This window comes from Staurois parvus, unplaced genomic scaffold (assembly GCF_062004578.1).
Source record: "Staurois parvus isolate SC_StPar_1 unplaced genomic scaffold, SC_StPar_1.0 ptg000175l, whole genome shotgun sequence".
NCBI classification, from domain to species: domain Eukaryota; kingdom Metazoa; phylum Chordata; class Amphibia; order Anura; family Ranidae; genus Staurois; species Staurois parvus.
The window spans coordinates 2,449,000-2,472,383 of NW_028317971.1; the positions used below are offsets into that span (position 1 = coordinate 2,449,000).

The following is a 23,384-nucleotide window of genomic DNA, read 5'->3' on the forward strand; positions in this document are numbered from 1 at the left end:
CAAGTTTGAGGTTTTCTACATACAACTTAATATCATTACTCTTGTTCACATAAAAATGCATTTTTAAAAAACTATTTTTCATTAACCAAACTTTTTTTTTTAGCAAACTTTATTTGTATTGATCTTGTCTAAGATATTTGTGTAAATTTTGTTGAGATACCACAAGTTTCTGCAGTCACAGTGTAATATAAATCTGCATTTCTTCCTTATAGAGTTGTCATATGTTTTCATACAATACACAACTGAGGAGCCAAGAGATTGGACCTGCATGTTGTTCACATTCAGAACTGATGAACCAAGGGATGGGACCTACACACAGCAAAGCAGCTCCAGGGGAGTAGTATGGATCATCCACTGACCATTATAGTGAAGGTGCATGCACAGCTCGTCTGTGAAACTACAATGTAAAGAATATCTGGAATCCGCTGCACTCTTCAATCTTTATTCGTTATAGATAAAAAACCATATCACACACAGTGTCAAGGACAAAAAAAAAACTAGCGATTGTTCATAACTACTGATGGGACCTGCATGCTGTGAACATATAGAACAAATGGGTGGGGCCTGCCTATTGTTCGGATACAGAACTTATAAATCAATGGACAGGATCTACACAATATTCGGATAGAGAGCTAATAAAAGAAAGCAGTCCATACACTGCACAAGTTTTGCTGGTTCATGATAAACTCGGCTGAAATATGCCCTGTCGGCCCACTCCCGCCCATTATCCTTTAACTGAAAAGTCAAAGGAGCCAAGCAGAAAATTGTTGGCCAAGCAGCGGCTGCATCTAATCATGTTAAGGTATTTTTAAAGCTGGCAGGGCCAGCTGTCAAAAATGCAGAAGCCACAGAGTGAGATTTTTCCATCCACGCTGTAAAGCCTGGATGAAGAAATCTGATTTTGTTTTTTTCATTCAGCCTGCATGCATAATAGTTTCTATCACTCAGAATGAGATTCCCACAGCCACAAGTAGACTGATTATATAGGATAAGTAATGATTGTGGACAGATTGTGAACATCATCCCTCATGATAATCCATGGGTCCATGTATTCGTTGCTGTAGATTCCCTTCATATTTATCTTCCTAATTATAGTTTGTGAAATATGGAAGACATGATTGCTAAAGAAAAACATTGCCACCTTCAGGCTTCCATTGATTAAATATTGTAACTGACAGGATCTGATGTGCTATTAAAAAAACAAAAAATAAAAAAGATAGAATCCACTGTTTAATTGGGCAACTATGTGGCAAATGAGGTTTAATGTTGATAAATGTAAGGTTATGCACTTGGGGGCTAAGAACATGCACACATCATACAGTTGCAAGAAAAAGTATGTGAACCCCTTGGATTACGTGGAGTTTTGCATGAATTGGGCATAAAATGTGCTCTGAACGTCATCTAAATCACAATAGAAGAACACAGTCTGCTGAACATAATACTACACAAACATTAGATGTTGCCATGGTTTAATTGCACGTAACATGTAAACATTCACAGTGCAGGAGGAAAAAGTATGTGAACCTTTGGACTTAATAACTGGTTGACCCTCCTTTGGCAGCAATAACCTCAACCAAACAATTCCTGTAGTTGCAGATCAGACCTGCACAATGATCTGGAGTAATTTTGGACCACTCCTCTTCACAAAACTGTTTCAGTGTGGCAATATTCTTGGGATGTCTGGTGTGAATCGCTCTCTTAAGGTCATTCCACAGCATTTCAATCGGGTTGAGGTCAGGACTCTGACTGGGCCACTCCAGAAGGTGTATTCTGTGCTGTTGCAGCCATTGTTTTGTTGAATTACTTGTATGCTTTGGGTCATTGTCCTGTTGCATCACCCATCCTCTGCGGAGCTTCAGTTGGCGGACAGATGGTCGTACGTTTTCCTGCAAAATGTCTTGATAAACTCTGAAATTCATTTTCCCATCAATGACAACAATCCATCCAGGCCCTGAGGCAGCAAAGCAGCCCCAAACCATGATGCTCCCTCCGCCATGTTTTACAGTGGGGATGAGGTTTTGATGTTGGTGTGCTGTGCCTTTTTTTTCTCCACACATAGTGTTGTGTGTTCTTCCCAAACAACTCAATCTTGTTTTCATCTGTCCACAGTATATTTTGCCAGTAGTGCTGTGGAACATCCAGGTGCTCTTTTGCAAACTTCAAACGTGCTGCAATATTCTTTTTGGACAGCAATGGCTTCCTCTGTGGTGTCCTCCCATGTACTCCATTCTTGTTTAATGTTTTCCTTATTGTAGATGTGTCAACAAAAATGTTAGCATGTGCCAGAGATTTCTGTAGGTCTTTAGCTGACACTCTGGGAGTCTTCTTTACCTCATGCAGCATTCTGCGCTGTGCTCTTGCAGTCATTTTTACAGGACGACCATGCCTAGGGAGAGTAGCAACAGTGCTAAACTTTCTCCATCTGTAGACAGTCTGTCTTACCGTGGACACATGAACATCAAGGCTTTTGGAGATACTTTTGTAACCCTTTCCAGCTTCATGCAAGTCAACAACTCTTGATCGTAGGTTTTCTGAGAGTTTTTTTCTACGAAGCATGGTTCACATCAGACAGTGCTTCTTGAAGCCAGTAAACCCAAAACAGGTGTGTGTTTTTTAAGGGCAGAACAGCTGTCAGCAACACATCCAATATCATCACACTGATTGGAGTCAAGGTTTGCTCACTCCTGGCTCCAATTAGCTCTGGGAGAAGTCATTAAGCTAGGGCCTCACATACTTTTTCTTCCCTCCACTGTGAATGTTTACATGTTATGTGCAATTAAACCATGGCAACATCTAATGTTTGTGTAGTATTATGTTCAGCAGACTGTGTTCTTCTATTGTGATTTAGATGACGTTCAGAGCACATTTTATGCCCAATTCATGCAAAACTCCACGTAATCCCAAGGAGTTCACATACTTTTTCTTGCAACTGTATATACGGGGGGGGGGGGTACAACTGGGGGAATCAATGGTGGAGAAGGATCTGGGAGTTCTGGTAGATCATAAGCTTAAATGCAATGCCAAGCTGTGGTTTCTAAAGCGAGCAAAATCTTCTCTTGTATTAAAAGACTCCAGACAGAGAGAGAGAGAGAGATCATATTACCCCTGTACAAATCATTAGTATGACCTCATCTGGAATATGCAGTTCAGTTTTGGGCACCAATTCACAAAAAGAACGTTGGGGAACTTAAGACAGTACAGAGAAGGGCAACTAAACTGATACGAGGCATGGAGGAGCTCAGCTATGAGGAAAGATTAGAGGAACTAAATTTATTCTCTCTTGAGAAGAGGAGATTAAGGGGGGATATGATCAACATGTATAAATACATCAGTGGTTCATATAGTGAACTCGATGTGGAGCTATTCACCCTGAGATCATCACAGAGAACAAGGGGGCACTCTTTATGTCTGGAGGAAAATAAATTTAATCTCCAAACACGGAAAGGTTTCTTAACAGTGAGAGCTATGAGAATGTGGAGTAGACTCCCTCAATAGTTGGTTCTGGCCAGCTCAGTGGATTGCTTCAAAAAAGGCCTGAATTCTTTCTTGGATAAACAGAATATAACTGGATACTAACATTTATAGGTAAAGTTGATCCAGGGAATAGCCGATTGCCTCTCGGGGGATCAGGAAGGAAATTTTTTTCCCAGCAGGAGCAAATTGGATCATGCTTTGCTGGGGTTTTTTGCCTTCCTCTGGATCACCTGTGGATATAGTTCTTTAGTTTAACTGGATGGACTTTTGTCAGCCAGACTAACTATGTAACTAAATATAGAAAACAAAATAATAAAACAGTGTTTAAAACTATTCTATGCTCTTATAAAAACAAATTTAAGTATGCAAATTAGTCACAGTTATTGCCAAGTTAACCGACACATGCTACCACTGCTAAATTTAGCCTGGGCATCTAGGCATCAATAATATATGATTCAAAAATGAGTCCAGATGGGTGGCATGTGGATTACAGATAAAAGCTAATGGGAAAAGTGTCATTTCATTTGGGGCGCATTATCGAACACGTAAAAAATGCAATATAATAAAACCTGTAGAAAAAAATTTAAGTACTATGGTGTTACCACACAGATTTTTATCCAGCATTATTTGACTTCACAGTCCTCAATGAATGATGTATAGAAATGTAAGCTTTCTAAATAATTATGCTTTTGAAATCGATAGAAAATGAGAAGGAAAAGTAATAGGAAAAGAAACATCAGATACATTCAGTTTTTCAAAAACAAGAAACAGGTAGCAAAATCTTCCAAGGAGCTGCACAAGCCCACATTTGCTATTAATACCTCTCTATTTAAATGCTAATTCTCACCTTTCACCCAGCACAGTGGGAGGAGAGCTTTTAAAAAAGATCCAGAGAACTCACAATGAAATCGTAATTTCTTGACTTGATTCAATCTCTGCTCTACAGACTGACCTCAACATTATGCAGGGTCCGCAGATATCATTTTCTTACACGGCATCAAAACTAAATTAAATGTGGGTGGCCCTAGTTATACATTCACCCAATGGGTCAAATGAGGGGTGTCAGTCACCCAAAATCTGAAGTGTCACTTGACAATTTGTGCATGAATCACAAGTTGGCAGTGAATTTTGTTATCAGGTGGCCACTGTGAATGAAATTTAACCCTTCTTACTTTAGGGAACTTGATATGATCTATGTATTTACAAAAGATGATTACTTTTAACCACTTGAGTCCCCAGGTAATGTCTCAGTTCCACACATAGTATATCTCTTAGGTCTTGTAGTCTACCCTAATATAGTATAAAAAATAAAAATAATGCAGTGAAAATGTATATTACACCATATTAACTAGTAAAAAAGAGCTCCACATAAAAAGAATAAACACCCCCCTATCACGGGGTAAATGGCGTATTGGACCAATGACAAAGTGGATGAAGTAAATAAAGTGAAATTTAATTTACCATGAATAAAGTGCAACGTAACAGTCCTCAAAAAATAAATACAGTGTATATTGCACTAGAATAACTGGTGTAAATAAGGTCCACATAAACAGAGAACCCCCTCCAGCACAGGGTATAACCATATTAAACCAATAGCATACAGTGAATAAAATAAAGTCAACGTCCTATATCATGAATAAAGTACAATGTAGCAGTCCATATTCGTGAATAGCACAAAACTGTGACTCTTCTTTAATGTGCTTGTGTGACATCATATCACATAGATCAAAACAGCAATAATCCTCTATGTATCCTGGTCACTGGGAGCTCCTTATCACCAAAATCGGTACAGCAGGTATCATATACAAATAAGCAAGAGAGAGTGGCTCCTCATAGTGCAGTAAGGTTATTTTTATTAAAAAAACATAAGAAGCAAACAAAATGCACTCACAAGGGAAAAGAGCTGGAAATTCCCTCAAACAACATGGTATTTTGGTAAACAAAGATGGTGGCAATCGTAGCCTTAACCGGAAATGACGTCACCACACTTCCGTCTGATGCATTGCGACACACATCACGTGACTTCATCAGGGATCCCTGGATTACAAAATCTACAGTTTTACTCAAATTAGTTGATGCAAAAATGAATACATCCCACAACAAAAACTACTCCATCTAGTATTTTGTATGACCTCCATGATTTGTAAGGACTGCACCAAGTCTTCTAGGCATGGAATGAGCAAGTTGGCCACATATTGCAATATCGATCTTTTTCCATTCTTGAAGAATGTCCTCTCTTAGAGCCTGGATGCTGGCTAGAGAGTGATGCTCAACTTGTCTCTTCAGAATTCCCCATAGGTGTTCAGATAAGGAGACATACTTGGCCACTGAATCACTTTCACCCTGTTCTTCTTCAGAAATGGAACAGTGACCTTAGATGTGTGTTTTGCATTATTGTCATGTTGGAAAAGTACACAACAACCAAGGGCATGGTGTGATGGTAGCATCTTGTCTTTCAATATAGAGCAGAACATCTGTGAATTCATGATACCATCAATGAAATGCAGCTTACCAACACCAGCAGCACTCATGCAGCCCCACAGAAGGACACTGCCACCACCATGTTTCACTGTAGGTACCATGCATTTTTCTTAGTACTCCTCACCATTGCGACGCAGTTTTGAAGCCAACAGTTCCAAAAACATTTATTTTGGTCTCATCGCTCCAGAGTATAGAGTCCCAGTAGTCTTCTTTTTCAGCATGGGCCCTGGCAAATTCTAGGTGGGCTTTTTTATGCATGGGCTTTAGGAGAGGCTTCCTTCGTGGATGACACCCATGCATGTCATTCCTCTGCAGTGTATGCCATATTGTGGCAAGGGAAAATCACTCCAGTTTGGCTTTCTACTTTAGCTAACAGCATTGAACTTGCATGCCAATTTTCTTCAACCCTTCTCATCAGAAGACACTCCTATTGAGGTGTTAACCTCCGTGGATGGCCTGGACGTCTCTGTGAGATGGTTGCAGTTCCATCTTTGTTAAATTTTTGTTTAACATTTGCTACAGTATTCTGACTGATTAGTGAAGCTTTGCTGATCCTCTTGTAGCCTTCACCTTTCTTGTGTAAAGAAATTATTTTCTCTTTCTCAAGCCTTGTGACATTTCTCTTCCATGTGGTGCCATTGCTGACAGCATGAAATGGGAAGGGGTTTTCTTTGTTAAGTAATACCCTTTTATAATCAACTGTCTGCTGAGGGGGAGTTACACACAGCCTTTAGAGCCACTTTAATTTACACATTAGCTGTGTGTGGGGAACTGTGCCAAATGCTTTGGCCAAGTATACTATATCCACAGTCACTAATTTGTTTAGCTAGTAAGATTTTGCTTACTTCCTCATAAAAAGAAATCAAATTTTATTGGATAAGATGCACTTATTTGACAGAAAAATCGTAAATCTGGGGAACTCACAGGCATTTACTATCTGACTAATGTCCACTCATATTTTGGTTGATTGAGTCATTTTTTTGGTAGCTATATAGCTCTGCATACCCTTCTACCTATATCACTCATGTACTTAATTTCTTTTCTCTTTTTACTTTGCATGGTTGTACCATTTGAAATATGCATTGCAGACATGCCTTGTTCCTGTTGTATATCTCACTTGATGTTGTACTGCCATTTTGTAGTAAATTTCTTGACAAAAAACAAAATAAAAACGTTTGTAAACAAAAAAAAAAGAAATCAATTTGTTTGAGAATTTTGGTATTTTGTGAATCCATGCTGGCTATTGCTAAAATATTATTTTCTAGCATACCCTCTTATATGTGGTCTTTTATTATACTCTCAAGTATCTTCCTGGCTATAGAAGTTAAACTAATTATTCTGTAGCTACTTGGTAAAGACTCTTACCCCTTTTAAATATGGGCACCACACTGGCATTACGCCAATCCAGTGGTACCATGCAAGTCATTAAAGAGTCTCTAAAAATTAAAAACAATGGCTTAGATATAATGGTGCTCAACTTTGCGAGGATCTTTGGGTTTAAGCCATATGGTCCTCCAGGTGCTTTATTCAACTTTATTTTGTCTAAATGTTTCTGGACCATGTCAATTCTGAGCCACTGTGGATCATTTGAGGTTACAATCAATACTATCCTCATTAAGGACTTGAGCTTTCCCATTTTCCTTTGTATACACAGAGCTGAAGAAGGTATTTAATAAATTTGCCTTCTCTTTGTCCTCAATAACCAAACCAATATGATCCAGCAAGGGGCCTACCATGCTCAGATCTGACTTTGAATAATGTTTAAGGGTTTGTCCTACTCTCTATTGCAACCTGTTATTAATTTTTAATTTTTGCAGCTTTGATTTCCTTTTTACATATTCTGTTATATTCTTTAACTTTGAAATGATAGTGTTTCTTTTTTATTTCTTGAATATTTTCGTATTATTTATAGCCATTTTAACTTTGGATGTGAGGCACATTTGGATTTGAAGCATTCCCATGTCTGTTCTGTGTTTTTTAATGACAACATTCCCTCCCAATCTAAATCTTTGCGAGCAGCCCTCAGCCTTGGAAAAGTAGTGCTCTTAAAATTAAGGGTTTTTATTGTTACAGTACGTGTTTGTTGTTTATAGCTTACATTAAAAGAAATCAAGTTATGGTCACTGCTACTTAGGTGCTCCCCTATATAAATATTAGTAAAAAGCTCTGCATGGTTTGAGATTAACAGGTTCAGCAGAGCATCATTTCTAGTTGCCTCTATGAACAGTACCATAAAACTATCTTGTAATAGATTTATAAATTTCCACCCTGTTAATGTTCCATCAGTGCCTTTAATCCAGTCAATTTCAGGGTAGCTAAAATCACCTTTTATTACTGTCCCAGCCTCTACCTCTTCGTCAACACTGGGTGGTCTTTAACAAACCCCGATAAATAACTTAAGGAATACATTAAGAAAGACCATTAAAGAGAATCTCGTGAGGGGAGAACAGTGGTGCCCTGGAGTGAACCTCTTAAAGGGGAATACGTATCTGATCAATTTTAGCAAAAACAGGCAAGAGCGGAGTGTGAATGTTTTTTTTTTCCATGCACATTAAGGATATAGAAAGATCATATAAAGCACAGCATGTAACTGGAGCACTCTTAAAGGGACTTTATTGCTAGACTTATGGTTCACTAGAACATATATTTTTCACTTTGCGTTTTATTTACTTGTATTTCCTTTACTGTATAATGTTTCTTTGAAGTTACACTGCATATATTAACACAGACTATATTTGGATAGAACACTAATCACAGTATATTTGTCTATTATAAGCATTTATGCGTGATTTGGTGACATGCGTTATTTGCTATGCACTTTTTTTATGTTTCATTGTATGCATAGTAGGTTGCGTAACACTTTCTATTTTTTACAGTTTAAAGTGTCACAGCACACATATCATTAGAACCTAGCACACAGGTAAGGTCTGTTAGCCTGGACTCGCTACAGCAGATCATCTCCTTTCAGAAGTAGGATATTAAAGACAACTCCCATCCTGGCTTTGTCCTCCTCGATGGGTATTTTCCCATAGGGGTCTTCAGGGACAGGGCTTGCTGGATGATGGAATACAGCCCTGGACCTGTACAGTACCTGCAGCTTGCTTACAACATACCAAGGTGAGCGTCCATGCAGGACCCAGTGCCCAAAAGATAAAAATTATGGCTAGCTGGGAGTGGCAGGGGTTATAAGTGTTTTCAAAATGGCATAGGCAGTTTAAGGAGGGGGTGATGATGTCCACAATGATGAAGAAGTGGACAGCAAAAAATGCAAAGGACAGATGCAAATGTGGACAGAGTGCAAACCCTCACACTCTCAGATCGAGTGTGCGAATGATGGCAGAAGAATTTGAACATGAACAGGGAAACAGTGTGGCAGATTCTAATGGAGGATTTGGGAATGAGAGATTTTCACAAAGATGGTGCCTTGAATCCTGATAGATTAGAAAAAAGGTTGTCTTCAAATTTCATCCAATCTTTTGAAGATAGTAGAGGTGTTTGAAAGGGTTATAACCAGTCCATTCCGAGAATTCAGGGCCCATTCACACTACTTGCAGTGTAGTTCAGAGCCCATTCACACTACTTGCAGTGTAGTAATGGGCATTTGGCTTCCTCCCACATGACCCCCAGTGTGTGCAAGTGTAGAAGGGATATTAGACTGCTTCAGAGGACAGGAACTGATTTGACTGGATCTACGTACCGGGTTGCTATATAATATGTTGACACATATTATACTGGAAACAAGCATGCAGCCAGTGAAGTCTGAACGCCTAACAAGCATAATTATACTGTACTCTATATGCAGTAAAGATAACCATGATAGCCTTGGAGCTTGCCCCTTTAAAAAAAACAGTTGGACTATTTTCTAAAAGGTCATCCATTAGAAACATTTTTGTTCAAGATGAAATTGTTCTCTAACCCACCACTTAATTTTCTAGAGAGTAATAAATACGCTTCACAACGCAAACCTGTATTTACTTTATACAGTACAAAGAGCTTCCTTTCAGCAAGATAAAACAGATTGTTGATACTTGAAACATTAAGAAGCCCATTACGTGCAATTAAATCAAATATTTCTTTTAAACCTACAGATACGGGCACTGGGTTTCATAAACTTCACAACCATCTAAAGTACAGCCTTTTTAATTTTCCACATTGAACTTTATGGGGTATTAAATAAGCTCTCTCAGCACTTATCTAAATCTTTAATTAGTTCTATAATATAGTGATGATATCAAGGCTAATTAAATTTATATAGATAAAGAGCTCTGAAAATTATAACCGACTGAGCTGAAAAAAGCAGTCCTGATAATAAATTTAATGGTTTGGGTTGATAAGTGGAATTTTATATCACTACATTTTAATTCAATTTACGTGTTGTGTTTTAGCAGGCTCAGAGTATGGAAATCACAGAATGGGCAGGTAATCGTTCCTGAAAAGATTGCTTTAACCAGTCCAGCTGCCCATCTAAAGGCAGGGTTATTAATGGCACCTCTTCTAAATACACTACGACATTTGCATATTTACTGCATAAGGAACAGAAATTATCTCTACCATATGCCACTTTGTAACTATTTCTTCAGTCCTTCCCCATCTTATGCATAAATTAGGGGGGGAGTATTTATAAGAAGAGGATGCCAGGGAAGAGTCAGCAATTCACCATAAGGCATTTGTAAAGCTAGCTTTCCTCAGCACAAAATGAACATGATTTGAGCTATCCTTTGGGAGTTATGATTAACCTGCCATTCTCTACAGCCAGTAGAGGATCAAGAGACTTAGGCAGTGGGATGTGATGAAAATGTGCAAACACGTAAAAGCACAAAATGGCTGGTCTGTAATTTGATTCCCTGGTGGTTCCTTCTTTATGGTGGTCCCGTATGGTGATACTCTACAGGCATTTTACAGCCTTGGATAATCATTTCAAAGCCTAAGTAAAAACTGCCTATAAAAGCTCATATTAATTAATGTAGTGTTACAATTTTATTGCCAAGCTAATTATGAGATAACATAACTGATTATTACAGCTAACAGGCTTCCTTTCTGCAACACAAGGATAATGCAGCCAATTACGGCGGCTCTGACATCGATGGGTTAAAGTGGTTTATGCTGATAGGCTCTCACAGGCCCCACAGGAAGCCAAGATAGATTGACGTTAACAAATTAGTCTCTGGAGCCGAAGCTCAACGAGCTAAACTAAACCTAAGTCGTTTTACTACTCATTTTTTGATTGGTGCGCATTAACCTGTTCAAGAATGAAACATTGTACAATTAAGTAAAGTTAAAATTTTTTTCCTTTTAGGCCAAAAATTCCTCTGTATAAATGTGGCAAAATACAAAAATGCACATTATCTATTCTTCCTTTTAGTTATTTTACTCTTGCAAAGACAGTACTGTAAATGTTTTTTTTTTAATAAATGTTCCACTTTGCCATCGAGATCAATAATACAACCATTGGTTCCTCCACACACACCGGGGTGCTAGATGTGATTCTAGACTCTGAATTAATCTTCAGGCCCCTCATCCAATCACTGGATAAATCCTGTTGCTTCAACTGCTGTAACATGTACAAAAATACCTTGCTTAAAGTGTCATTAAACCCACATTATTAAAAACTAGCAATAAATGCTGTTTTACGCTGGTTGATCCTGCTGTTCTCCATCTCCCCCTTCTGTCTATGTCCCCATTGCAGCTGGGGATTCTGCAGAGTAGTGTTGGCAGCTATTGCACATGCTCAATTTTCAGTTTGTTTTCTACCCTGAGCATTTCCTCCCTTTCAGATCTGAGGAGCTCATGTGACTAGAGTCACACATCTGGGTGTATACACAGTGGTAAATGACAGCCCACTCCCTCCCTCCTCCTCCATGCCCACTAACCACAATGGGGGTGGGATATTACACCTTGATTGGTGGAGGCATCATCTCCCTCCTATTCTAAGCACATACACACAATAGACACAGGCTGGAGGGGTGTGACACAGCCTTTGATTGGCAGAAATACAGTATGGCATGCTACTACCAAAGATAATAAAGAACTGATATGGACTGGGCAATGTGTTAGGAACGTAAGGACGCCCCATTGTTTGATGGAAATTAAAATGATCAACCTACAGAGGACTGAATTCAAAACCCCCCCCGAAAGTCAAAGTGAAAAAATTATGCAGCAGGCTAGTCCATTTTGCTGAAATTTCATTGCAGCAACTCAAAATGGTACTCAGTAGTTTGTATGGCCCCCACGTGCTTGTATGCATGCCTGACAACATTGAGGCATGCTCCTAATGAGACGACAGATGGGGTATTTCCTCCCAGATTGCTCCTGGACAGTCTAAGGTGCAATCTGGCGGGGTCAAATGGACCGAAACATGATATCCCAGAAGTGTTCTATTGGATTTAGGTCAGGCTAGCGTGGGGGCTATTCAATGGTATCAATTCCTTCATCCCCCAGGAACTGCCTGCATACTCTTGCCACATGAGGCCAGGCATTGTTGTGCACCAGGAGGAATCCAGGACCCACTGCACCAGTGTAGGGTCTGACAGTGGGTCCAAGGATTTCATCCCGATACCTAATGGTAGTCAGTGTGCCATTGTCTAACCTGTATAGGTCTGTATGTCCCTCAATTGATATGCCTCCCCAGACCATCACTGACCCACCACCAAAAAGGTCATGTTGAACGATGTTACAGGCATAACATTCTCCATGGCTTCTCCAGACCCTTTCACATCTGTCACGTCATCAAGGTGAACCTGCTATCATCTGTGAAAAGCACAGGGTGCCAGTAGCGCACCTGCCAATTCTGGTGTTCGATGGCAAATGCCAATCAAGCTCTATGGTGCCGGGCAATGAGCACAGGGCCCACTAGAGGACATAGTCCCTCAGGTCACCCTCAAAGTCTGTTTCTGATTGTTTGGTCAGAGACATTCACACCAGTGGCCTGCTGGAGGTCATTTTGTAGGGCTCTGTTAGTGCTCATCCTTGCACAAAGGAGCAGATACCAGTCCTGCTGATGGGTTAAGGGCCTCCTACGGCCCTGTCCAGCTCTCCTAGAGTAACTGCCCGTCTCCTGGAATCTCCTCCATGTTCTTGAGACGGTGCTGGGAGACACAGCAAACCCTCTGGCAATGGCATATATTGATGTGCCATTCTGGAGGAGTTGGACTGCCTGTGCAACCTCTGTAGGGTCCAGGTAATGCCACATGCTACCAGTAGTGACACTGACCCTAGCCAAATGCAAAACTGGTGAAACACAGTCAGAAAAGATGAATAGGGAAAAAAAAAATGTCAGTAGCCTCCACCTGTAACACCACTCCTGTTTTGGGGATCATCTCATTGTGCACCTTTTGTTAATTTCATTAACACCAGAGCAGCTGAAACTGATTAACAACCCCCTCTGCTACTTAACTGACCCTCGTAGCTTCATCAGGATGAGGGGCGTGGCGTAACACGTAGATGCAACGTATGAAGTATTTCCAGTCCAGCGCCATCTTGGTACACCAGAGAGTTCTCAGTACACCCATGTGAGGTGACACAGGGGTTTTGTACTGCTGCTTAAATGTGAGTTTGTGCTTGGCGGTTTTTATATATTAAAGCTATACATACAGTGTCACACTATGGAGGATCTCTGTGTTTCTATTGTATGATTCCCAAACATCATATCTATTTATGAGCGTTCATACTACTACCTGACCATGGAGGAATAGTGGAAGGTGGAGGAAAGCTTACTGAAGGTGGTGGAACCTATCCTTGTGTGGAGAGATCGTGTAGGATCCTGGGTGATCCGTAAGGCTTTTTGGCCCCTGTGGGTTGCAGGGGGAAGGTGAGTGGGCATGCCTTCCATTTAGGAGCATTATTCACCACCTGCACAGGATGCAGATGCATGCAGATTGTCATTGTGTGTGTGGGCTGTTGTTACACAAGTTAGACACGGGATATTGTGGACTGTTTTATTACTTATATAGATCACCTATTTAAAGTGACACATACCCCTGCACAGGGTATCACTGTGTTTCACGATAAGGATAATATGATCACTTAGATATATTTGTATTATACTGCATGTATCATCTACAAATGTCATACGTTTATTTCTGATTAACAGCATATTGTTTTTTTCATATTGAAGAAGCAATGTTTTACCTAACTTAAGGCTCTTTAAGTTAATACAGCGCTACATCACTATTATAATAGTTTATCCATTTCCATCTAAAGGTGAGGGTTGGATGTAAGCTGCTTTTTTCACTAGCCCTAGTAGGCAAAGCAGCGCAGGAGGATTTACCACAATACTAAGCCATGGAATACTTGTTCCTCAACACCAATAAAGTGGACTGTCCAAACACTTGACTGACTTGTCTCACAATGGCGGAATATTGCACTACAGATGTTTGCAGTGAAACTTTACAAATTCAGCTGCATTGATGGAAGCTACCATCATACACAGAGCTCTCCTGCAGAAATGGAAAGTTGAATGACTCCAGGACAGGGAAGCTCAAAATTCAAAAGAAATATTCAGAGTTTTGAAATCTAGGATAGTGGGGAATACCTTTTGTTTTTGAAAAAAAAAAAATGATGGACAGGTTGGAAATATGAAGCTAAATCTGTTCTGCAATAGTAACTGGGGCAATGACACTGATTAGAAAGAGAGAACTTGAAGGCTAAACTGCAGTGACACACGGAGGTGGGAGATGAGAAACTGAAAAGGGCTTTCAACCACTTATTGGCTGTATGTCTCATCAGAGGGCCTACTCCAGGAGGGGAGGACTAATTTTGAAATTCTCAGTTAGTGAAAGCACTAAAGGGTTTGAAGAAAAAAATGTAGCAGTATGCAACAATTGATCCAAGATAGAATGTGTGAGCAGGAACTGTTCATTTGTCAAAAGTAGAACGTACTAGTGACAGACTAAAATTCACCTGAAAAGATTGTTACTTCATCGAGGACATAGATTCCATGTCAGGGCTCCAGGGTATGACCAGAGGTATGTGACCGACGCAGGGAAACGCAGGCTTCAGATATGTTATAAATATAATTTATTAACACTAACAATACATAAACGCAGTGCAATACTAAAACATACACAGTGCAAACGAACCAAACCACCCACAGATAACAGTACATACAATGCAAGCGTCATCAGGCAGGCCGGGATTATCAACAGGAGGTCAGAACGTATGGGGTTAAGCAGGAGAATGGTCAGACAAAGCCAGGGATCAGGAGCAGGAGAATGGTCAAAGCCAGGGATCAGGAGCAGGAGAATGGTCAGACAAAGCCAGGGATCAGGAGCAGGAGAATGGTCAGACAAAGCCAGGGATCAGGAGCAGGAGAATGGTCAGACAAAGCCAGGGATCAGGAGCAGGAGAATGGTCAGACAAAGCCAGGGATCAGGAGCAGGAGAATGGTCAGACAAAGCCAGGGATCAGGAGCAGGAGAATGGTCAGACAAAGCCAGGGATCAGAGCAGGGTCAGCAACGAATCAGACAGGAACAGGGAGCAGGAACAGGATACAGGGCCCAGGAGAAACACACACCAAGGCAGAGTCTGCAGGTCTGGCCATCCCTTAAATACACCAGTATAAGCAGTTTCAGGTGTTTGGCTGGCTGCAAGGTTGAGTCTCTGATTGCTGGGAGCACCCGCTGGCCAGCCCTGGTACTGCAGCCCATAAGGCAGGTGAGTCCCACCATTGCTGGCCAGTCCATTCCTGACAGTACCCCCCCCTCAAGGAGCGGCCTCAGGACGCTCCAAACAGTCCTAGCTGGGCAAAATGTTCCACCGCCCGGGTCTGGTAACTGGCGGGATATCAAAGACTGGCACACCGGGCAGGACTCCGGGCAGCGGCACACCGGGCAGGACTCCGGGCAGAGGCACATCGGGCTGGACTCCGGGCAGAGGCACATCGGGCTGGACTCCGGGCAGAGGCACATCGGGCTGGACTCCGGGCAGAGGCACATCGGGCTGGACTCCGGGCAGAGGCACATCGGGCTGGACTCTGGGCAGAGGCACATCGGATCACCAGGCGAAGCAGCAGGCAGCGGGCCACCAGGCGGAGCAGCAGGCACCGGGCCCCCAGGCGGGGCGATGGGCGCCGGGGCCCCAGGCGGGGCGACGGGCGCCGGGGCCCCAGGCGGGGCAACGGGGCCCCAGGCGGGGCGACGGGGCCCCAGGCGGGGTGACGGGCACCGGGCCCCCAGGCGGAGCGGCAGGCGCCGGACCCCCAGGCGGAGCGGCAGGCGCCGGACCCCCAGGCGGAGCGGCGGGCGCCGGACCCCCAGGCGGAGCGACAGGTCTCGGGCCCCCAAGCGGAGCGGCGGGCACCGAGTCACCAGGCACGACAGTGGGCTCCGAGTCAACTGGCATGACCGCTGGCACTGGGTCAGACATTGGATCGTCTGGCTGGACAGCGGGCATCGGGTCACCAGGCATCAGGTCATTTGGCTCGACAGCGGGCACCGCGTCATCTGGCAAGGCAGTGGGCTCCAAGTCAACTGGCACGACCGCGGGCACTGGGTCAGACATTGGATCGTCTGGCTGGACAGCGGGCATCGGGTCACCAGGCATCAGGTCATTTGGCTCGACAGCGGGCACTGCGTCATCTGGCAAGGCAGTGGGCACCACGTCACCAGGCACGACAGTGGTCTCTGAGTCAATTGGCACGACAGCGGTCATCAGGTACCGGATTGTCTGGCTCGACAGCGGGTATCGGGTCACCAGGTATGACAGCGGGCACTGGGTCACCAGGCATCAGGTCATTTGGCTCGCCAGCGGGCACCGCGTCATCTGGCAAGGCAGTGGGCACCGAGTCACCAGGCACGACAGCGGGCTCTGAGTCAATTGGCACGACAGCGGGCACCGGATCAGGTACCGGATCGTCTTGATCAACAGCGGGCATCGAGTAAACTGGCCTAATAGGATCATCAGGCTGGATCAGTTCATCAGGCTGGGTAGAGGCATCAGGCTGGGTGGAGGCATCAGGCTGGGTGGAGGCATCAGGCTGGGTGGAGGCATCAGGCTGGGTAGAGGCATCAGGCTGGGTAGAGGCATCAGGCTGGGTAGAGGCATCAGGCTGGGTAGAGGCATCAGGCTGGGTACAGGCATCAGGCTGGGTACAGGCATCAGGCTGGGTACAGGCATCAGGCTGGGTACAGGCATCAGGCTGGGTACAGGCATCAGGCTGGAGTGCGGGTGCCGAGGCACCAGGCTGAACCACGGAAGGCCGGTTCTCAGATGGCAGGCTCACCGGTTTGGATACTGGCAGGATGGTACTGGTTGGAAAGAATTTTCGCTTTTTTCTGTTTTTAACTACTGGAGCACTGCAAGAAAACGCAGGTCTGCAAACGAATGGAGCAGCTGGAGACAGAGAAAAGCTGGAGGATGGAACAGAGGAGGGAGCAGTTGCTACAGAGGGCTTTTTTACAGGGTTAAAGGCAGGATAGGTGCAGCGAGTGGGAACAGGGTACTGACATGCGGTAGATAGCAGGGCAGGAGGAGCTGTTGGGAATGCAGGAATAGAGCTTTGAGGAAATAGATTAGAAGCAGGACTGGGTTTTTGTAAGCTGACTGAGGCTGGGTGCAACAAATCTGTCCATGTCTGCAGTATGGGTTGAACAAAGCTGAGCTTACACAAAGCCTGTCTGACCAAAGACTGCACTGCGTTTATACAATCTCTTAGTATCTGTGGTGAACATGCAGAATAACGCTCCAGAAAGTAATCCACATCATCCTCTAATAACCACACCAGGGACTCTACCTGGTCGGCACTAAATGGTGGCAAAAATTCATCCCTGCATTCGGGGGTACCAGATGATACCAACTCCGCACAAACCTGAATCAATGGCTGCACCTCAGAGAATTCTGTGCCCTGATCTACTAGAACATGAGCGAGCCGTATACATTCTAGCAGTTCATCCCGGGGATACTCCTTCAGAGTCTGATAAGCATATTCTCTGTCATCAAACACTAGCAGATATAAATACACAACCTCATCAAGATCCATCCTTCCCATCAACAAACCAAGATGGCTTCCCTGTGCAGTCACTTCTGGTCAGGATTGGCCTTGGTGTAATGTCAGGGCTCCAGGGTATGACCAGAGGTATGTGACTGACGCAGGGAAACGCAGGCTTCAGATATGTTATAAATATAATTTATTAACACTAACAATACATAAACGCAGTGCAATACTAAAACATACACAGTGCAAATGAACCAAACCAAACCACCCACAGATAACAGTACATACAATGCAAGCGTCGTCAGGCAGGCCGGGATTATCAACAGGAGGTCAGAACGTATGGGGTTAAGCAGGAGAATGGTCAGACAAAGCCAGGGAGCAGGAGAATGGTCAGACAAAGCCAGGGATCAGGAGCAGGAGAATGGTCAGACAAAGCCAGGGATCAGGAGCAGGAGAATGGTCAGACAAAGCCAGGGATCAGGAGCAGGAGAATGGTCAGACAAAGCCAGGGATCAGGAGCAGGAGAATGGTCAGACAAAGCCAGGGATCAGAGCAGGGTCAGCAACGAATCAGACAGGAACAGGGAGCAGGAACAGGATACAGGGCCCAGGAGAAACACACACCAAGGCAGAGTCTGCAGGTCTGGCCATCCCTTAAATACACCAGTATAAGCAGTTTCAGGTGTTTGGCTGGCTGCAAGGTTGAGTCTCTGATTGCTGGGAGCACCCGCTGGCCAGCCCTGGTACTGCAGCCCATAAGGCAGGTGAGTCCCACCATTGCTGGCCAGTCCATTCCTGACATTCCATGTCTGATAATGGATCCATAGCGGAGTTCATAACAGAAGCAGTTAAGTTAAGCACGGAGACATCCCTCAAGACCAGCTTAATTTAGGTTGTCTCCCACAAAAAACAAATACCGCTCTCTGTATTGTTAGCTTCCCAAAAATTTGCAGTCAAGCTACAAAAGATGTTCAAGAAATCGCTTTGCTTCTGACAAAATGAGTGTTAGCTCTTTGGGCCAGCTTCCTGTGGGAGTATGTAGTAGCAGGAGACTAGAGATACTCTACCTGAACAGAAGGGGGTTCCTCTTTCCTGACCTCTGCCCCCAACTGCTGCGTGTTAGCTCCTGAAACCAACAGCCTACATCAAGGCTACAAAGGGTCTGGAAGGCAGCCATTCTCTGCAGGCTCTTGCAGATATTTGTCTTCACTGCAGTAGAGTGATATCACTTGGGAATAGGTGCTTTTGTGGGCCTTTCAGAGCACTGTCATTTTAGTATAGGCCTGATAAACTAGTTAGTCCTTAAACTTTTGCAGATCTTTTCTAGACTGCAACAAACTGATAGTTCTTGAGATCACTGAGAGATCAGAGCTGCAAGTTCAGTATGCTGGGTGTCACAGCTCACTCTAAGAGTGAACAAACAGAAACAGACAGATGGAGCGCTGACATGGCTCTGTTCAATTCCCAAAATACCAGCAAACTGGAATACACACAGGGATGCAATGCAGTTGAGGAGAGGACACAATATAATAAGAAGTCTAATAATATACTCTACTGTACAAAAGTTTTAGGCAGGTGTGAAAAAATGCTGTAAATTAAAAATGCTTTCAGAAATAGAAGTTTTAATAGTTTATTTTGATCAATTAACAAAATGGAAAGAGAAATCAAAATCAAATCAATATTTAGTGTGAGTACCCTATACTTTCAAAACAGCATCAATTTCTTCTAGGTACACTTGCACACAGTTTTTGATGGAACGTGACAGATAAGTTGTTCCAAACATCTAACCAAGGATCTGTGAATGTAAGCTCTGTGGGGGCCAAACCATCACTTTCAGGACTAATTGCTCTTCTTTATGCTGAAGATAGTTCTTAATGAGATTGGCTGTATGTTTGGGGTCATTGTCCTGCAGCAGAATAAATTTGGGGCCAATCACGCACCTACCGGATGGTGATGATGGATAAGTAGCTGCTTGTATTTCTCTGCATTGAGGGCACCATTAATTTTGACCAAAACTCCAACTTTGCAGGCATGTAGCTCCAAACTTGCAGAGAACCTCCACCATGGTTCACTGTTGCCTGCAGACAATCATTATTGTACCGCTCTCCAGCCCTTTGGCAAGAAAACTCCTCCTGCTACAAATTTTGACTCAGTTCAAAGCACTTGCTGCCATTTTCTGCACCCCAGTTCCTATGTTTTCGTGCATAGTTGAGTAGCTCAGCCTTGTTTCCATGTCAGAGGTATGGCTTTCTGGCTGCAACTCTTCCATGAAGACCACTTCTGAACAGACTTCTTCAGACAGTAGATTAGTATACCTGGGTCCCACTAGTTTCCGCCATTTCTGTGCTGATGCTACTACTGGACATCTTCTGTTGTTGAAGGGAAGTAAGCATGATGTGTTTTCATCTGCTGCATTAAGTTTCTTTTAGCAACTACATTCCTCAACGTTGCCCTTTTAACAAAAAAATCTTAAAACAGCACATCTTGAAACCCCAGTCTGATCTGAAGTCTTTGTTTCTGGCAGACCTTGCTGATGCAGTATAACTACCTTGTCTTGTTGCTGTGCTCAGTCTTGCCATGGTGTATGACCTATGACATGAAACCTCCACAACACAACCTTAGTAGCAGAATTTGGCTGTTCCTCACCTAGTTTTAGGGCCAGTTAACACTACATGCGTTTCACTGTGCTTTTTCTGCATCCAAAACGCACAGAAAGTAGTTTATATGGTTGTCAATGTCATAGTTCACATCAGTGCTTGCAGTTTGTGCGTTCCAGTTGCTGAAAAAAAAAGTAAAACAGGCTGCATTTTTCCTGCACAGAACTGTACTGGAACATGGTAAAATGCATCAGAACACACCAAAAATGCATTGGAACGCACATGTCCCTATTTAAATTGAAGAAAAAGAGAGGGGAAAAAATGAACCGGCAAGGATCAAAACACACTGGAACGCGTAAAAAACACATAAAAAACGCACACGTGGAAACGCATCCGGACAGCGTTTCTATGGTGTGAACCGGCCCATAAGCCTCTAACAGCTGTTTCTGTTTCAGTTAATGACTGTGTGTCAAACTACATGATATGTTTGATCATTAGCACCTGCTTGGTATAATTAGCTAATTATACACCTGATTCTAATCATCCAAAATCCCTGACTTTGTGCAAGTGTAAGAATCGATGCTGTTTTGAAGCCAAAGGGTAGTCACACTAAATATTGATTTGATTTAGAATTTTCTTCTGTGTGCTCACTTTGCATTTTGTAAATTGATAACAATCAACAATTAAAATATATATTTTTGAAAGAATTCTTACTTTACATTTCTTCACACCTGTCTAAAACTTTTGCACAATACTGTAAATAAGAGGCAGCACTCCAAATAGCCAGTGTTTCAAATTTCATTTATATATGAAAGAAAGCATAATACAAAAAAAACAACAATACAATATAGTACATGCAAAGGATCTCACCCTACAGGGTCAGATTCATAGACGTAGCTAGGCAAAAATCCATGAAACGCAAATTGCACCGCAAAGAATGCGATTCCTGTCCAAATTGCATGTGGTTTCCCCACTGCTCCTGTGTGAACCCAGGCTTGTCATAGGTCTGAGTGCACACAGGAGTGCTGCAGGGAGGTTTCCCGCAGCAGAGAATTGGAGAGGAGGGATGTATACTATGGAAGCAGATGCTCCATATTCTCAGTGGTAGGAGAGGAGATAAAGCGGCGGAGATTTGAAATTCCAGCAGCTTTCTTTCCTCTCCTTGCAGGGGTGACACATGAACGGTGCTGACCAATCAGATGTCATCTAGCCTAAACTGTCAAAGTATCAGTTTCCGGTATCAAAAGCACTTTCACGAGTACGAGTGAATATACTCGGTAACGGTGCATCCCTAATACAGGTTACACAATCATTCTCTCTCCCCTCTGGCCATAGATAGATCAAAATTTGGCAGGTTCAACAGGCCAACTGATTTTTGACCCATTAAAGGTTGGTTCTGTTCAAGAGAAGTTAACCTTTTGTTCAATGTCTCTCAAACAGGACTGTTGATAAATTTTTGCTCAATCAGGTTCTGCAGCCAATCAGATCAGTGTACTCTGACAGCGGAAGAATCCCAGCTGTTCGGAATACAATAGCGCAGTGGGGAGAATTCCTCCGTCCACCTAGCTTCTGTGGATGGGGGCATCCATTCAACCATTGGCTGATCAAAAAAACAAAAACCATGTGTGGCCAACTTTATACATAAATCTTTAAAAGCCTAAAGATGTAAAGATTCAGTGTGTAAGTTTTGAATATAATTTTAAATATACATTTTTTTAATGTTTATAACATCTCCTTGTTCATCCTTAAAGATTTACGTTGAGAAATGCTGCTGTCACATGCATAAATCCATCAAATTATCCCATGGGGCTGGCAGAGTCACACGCTACATTTTTACAGCTCTGCATGAATATGCAATCTTGATGCTAACACGGATGCTGTCACTTTCTCTCTTCCCCAAATGACAATCAAAACTTTCCTCCTCATATGTTATTTTCTTATAATAACTGTGGACTTGACAAGATCTTTAGCTTTTGTGGAAAATATATTAAAATTAATTATTTATGGACAGATTAATTAAAGTTGCTTCAGGAACAATATAATAAATACAATTAACTATTTGTGGGCAAATGCAATTAATAAAATTGATTCATGAACTATATAACAAATATATATTGAATATATTTAATGGCATGCAATGCCAAGCTGTGGTTTCTAAAGCGAACAAAATCCTCTCTTGTATTAAAAGAGGTATAAACTCCAGAGAGAGAGATATCATTTTACCCCGGTACAAATCATTAGTAAGACCTCATCTGGAATATGCAGTTCAGTTTTGGGCACCAATTCACAAAAAGAACATTGGGGAACTGGAGAAAGTACAGAGAAGGGCAACCAAACTGATAAGAGGCATGGAGGAGATCAGCTATGAGGAAAGATTAGAGGAACTGAATTTATTCTCTCTTGAGAAGAGATTAAGGGAGGGTATGATCAACATGTATAAATACATCAGTGGTTCATATAGCTAACTCGGTGTAGAGCTATTCACCCTGAGGTCATCACAGAGGACAAGGGGGCGCTCTTTACATCTGGAGGAAAAGAATTGTAATCTCCAAACACGGAAAGGTTTCTTCACAGTGAGAGCTGTGAAAATGTGGAATAGACTCCCTCGAGAGTTGGTTCTGGCCAGCTCAGTGGATTGCTTCAATAAAGGCCTGGATTGTTTCCTAGATACACAGAATATAACTGGATACTAACATTTATAGGTAAAGTTGATCCAGGGAATATCCAATTGCCTATCGGGGGATCAGGAAGGAATTTTTTTCCCAGCAGGAGCAAATTAAATCATGCTTTGCTGGGTTTTTTCTTTTTGCCTTCCTCTGGATCAACTGTGGGTATAGGATTATAACTTTTTTTTTTTCTTTGGTTGAACTGGATGGACTTTTGTCTTTTTTCAGTCAGACTAA

At 42.6% G+C, this 23,384-nt stretch overlaps 1 protein-coding gene across 1 annotated transcript in view; it reads right to left on the minus strand.

Annotated features, from left to right (window-relative positions):
- Positions 1-23,384, minus strand: part of EXOC4 (exocyst complex component 4) — a 634,255-nt gene that overhangs the window by 5,957 nt on the left and 604,914 nt on the right. The gene's annotated exons all lie outside the window — the stretch shown is intronic.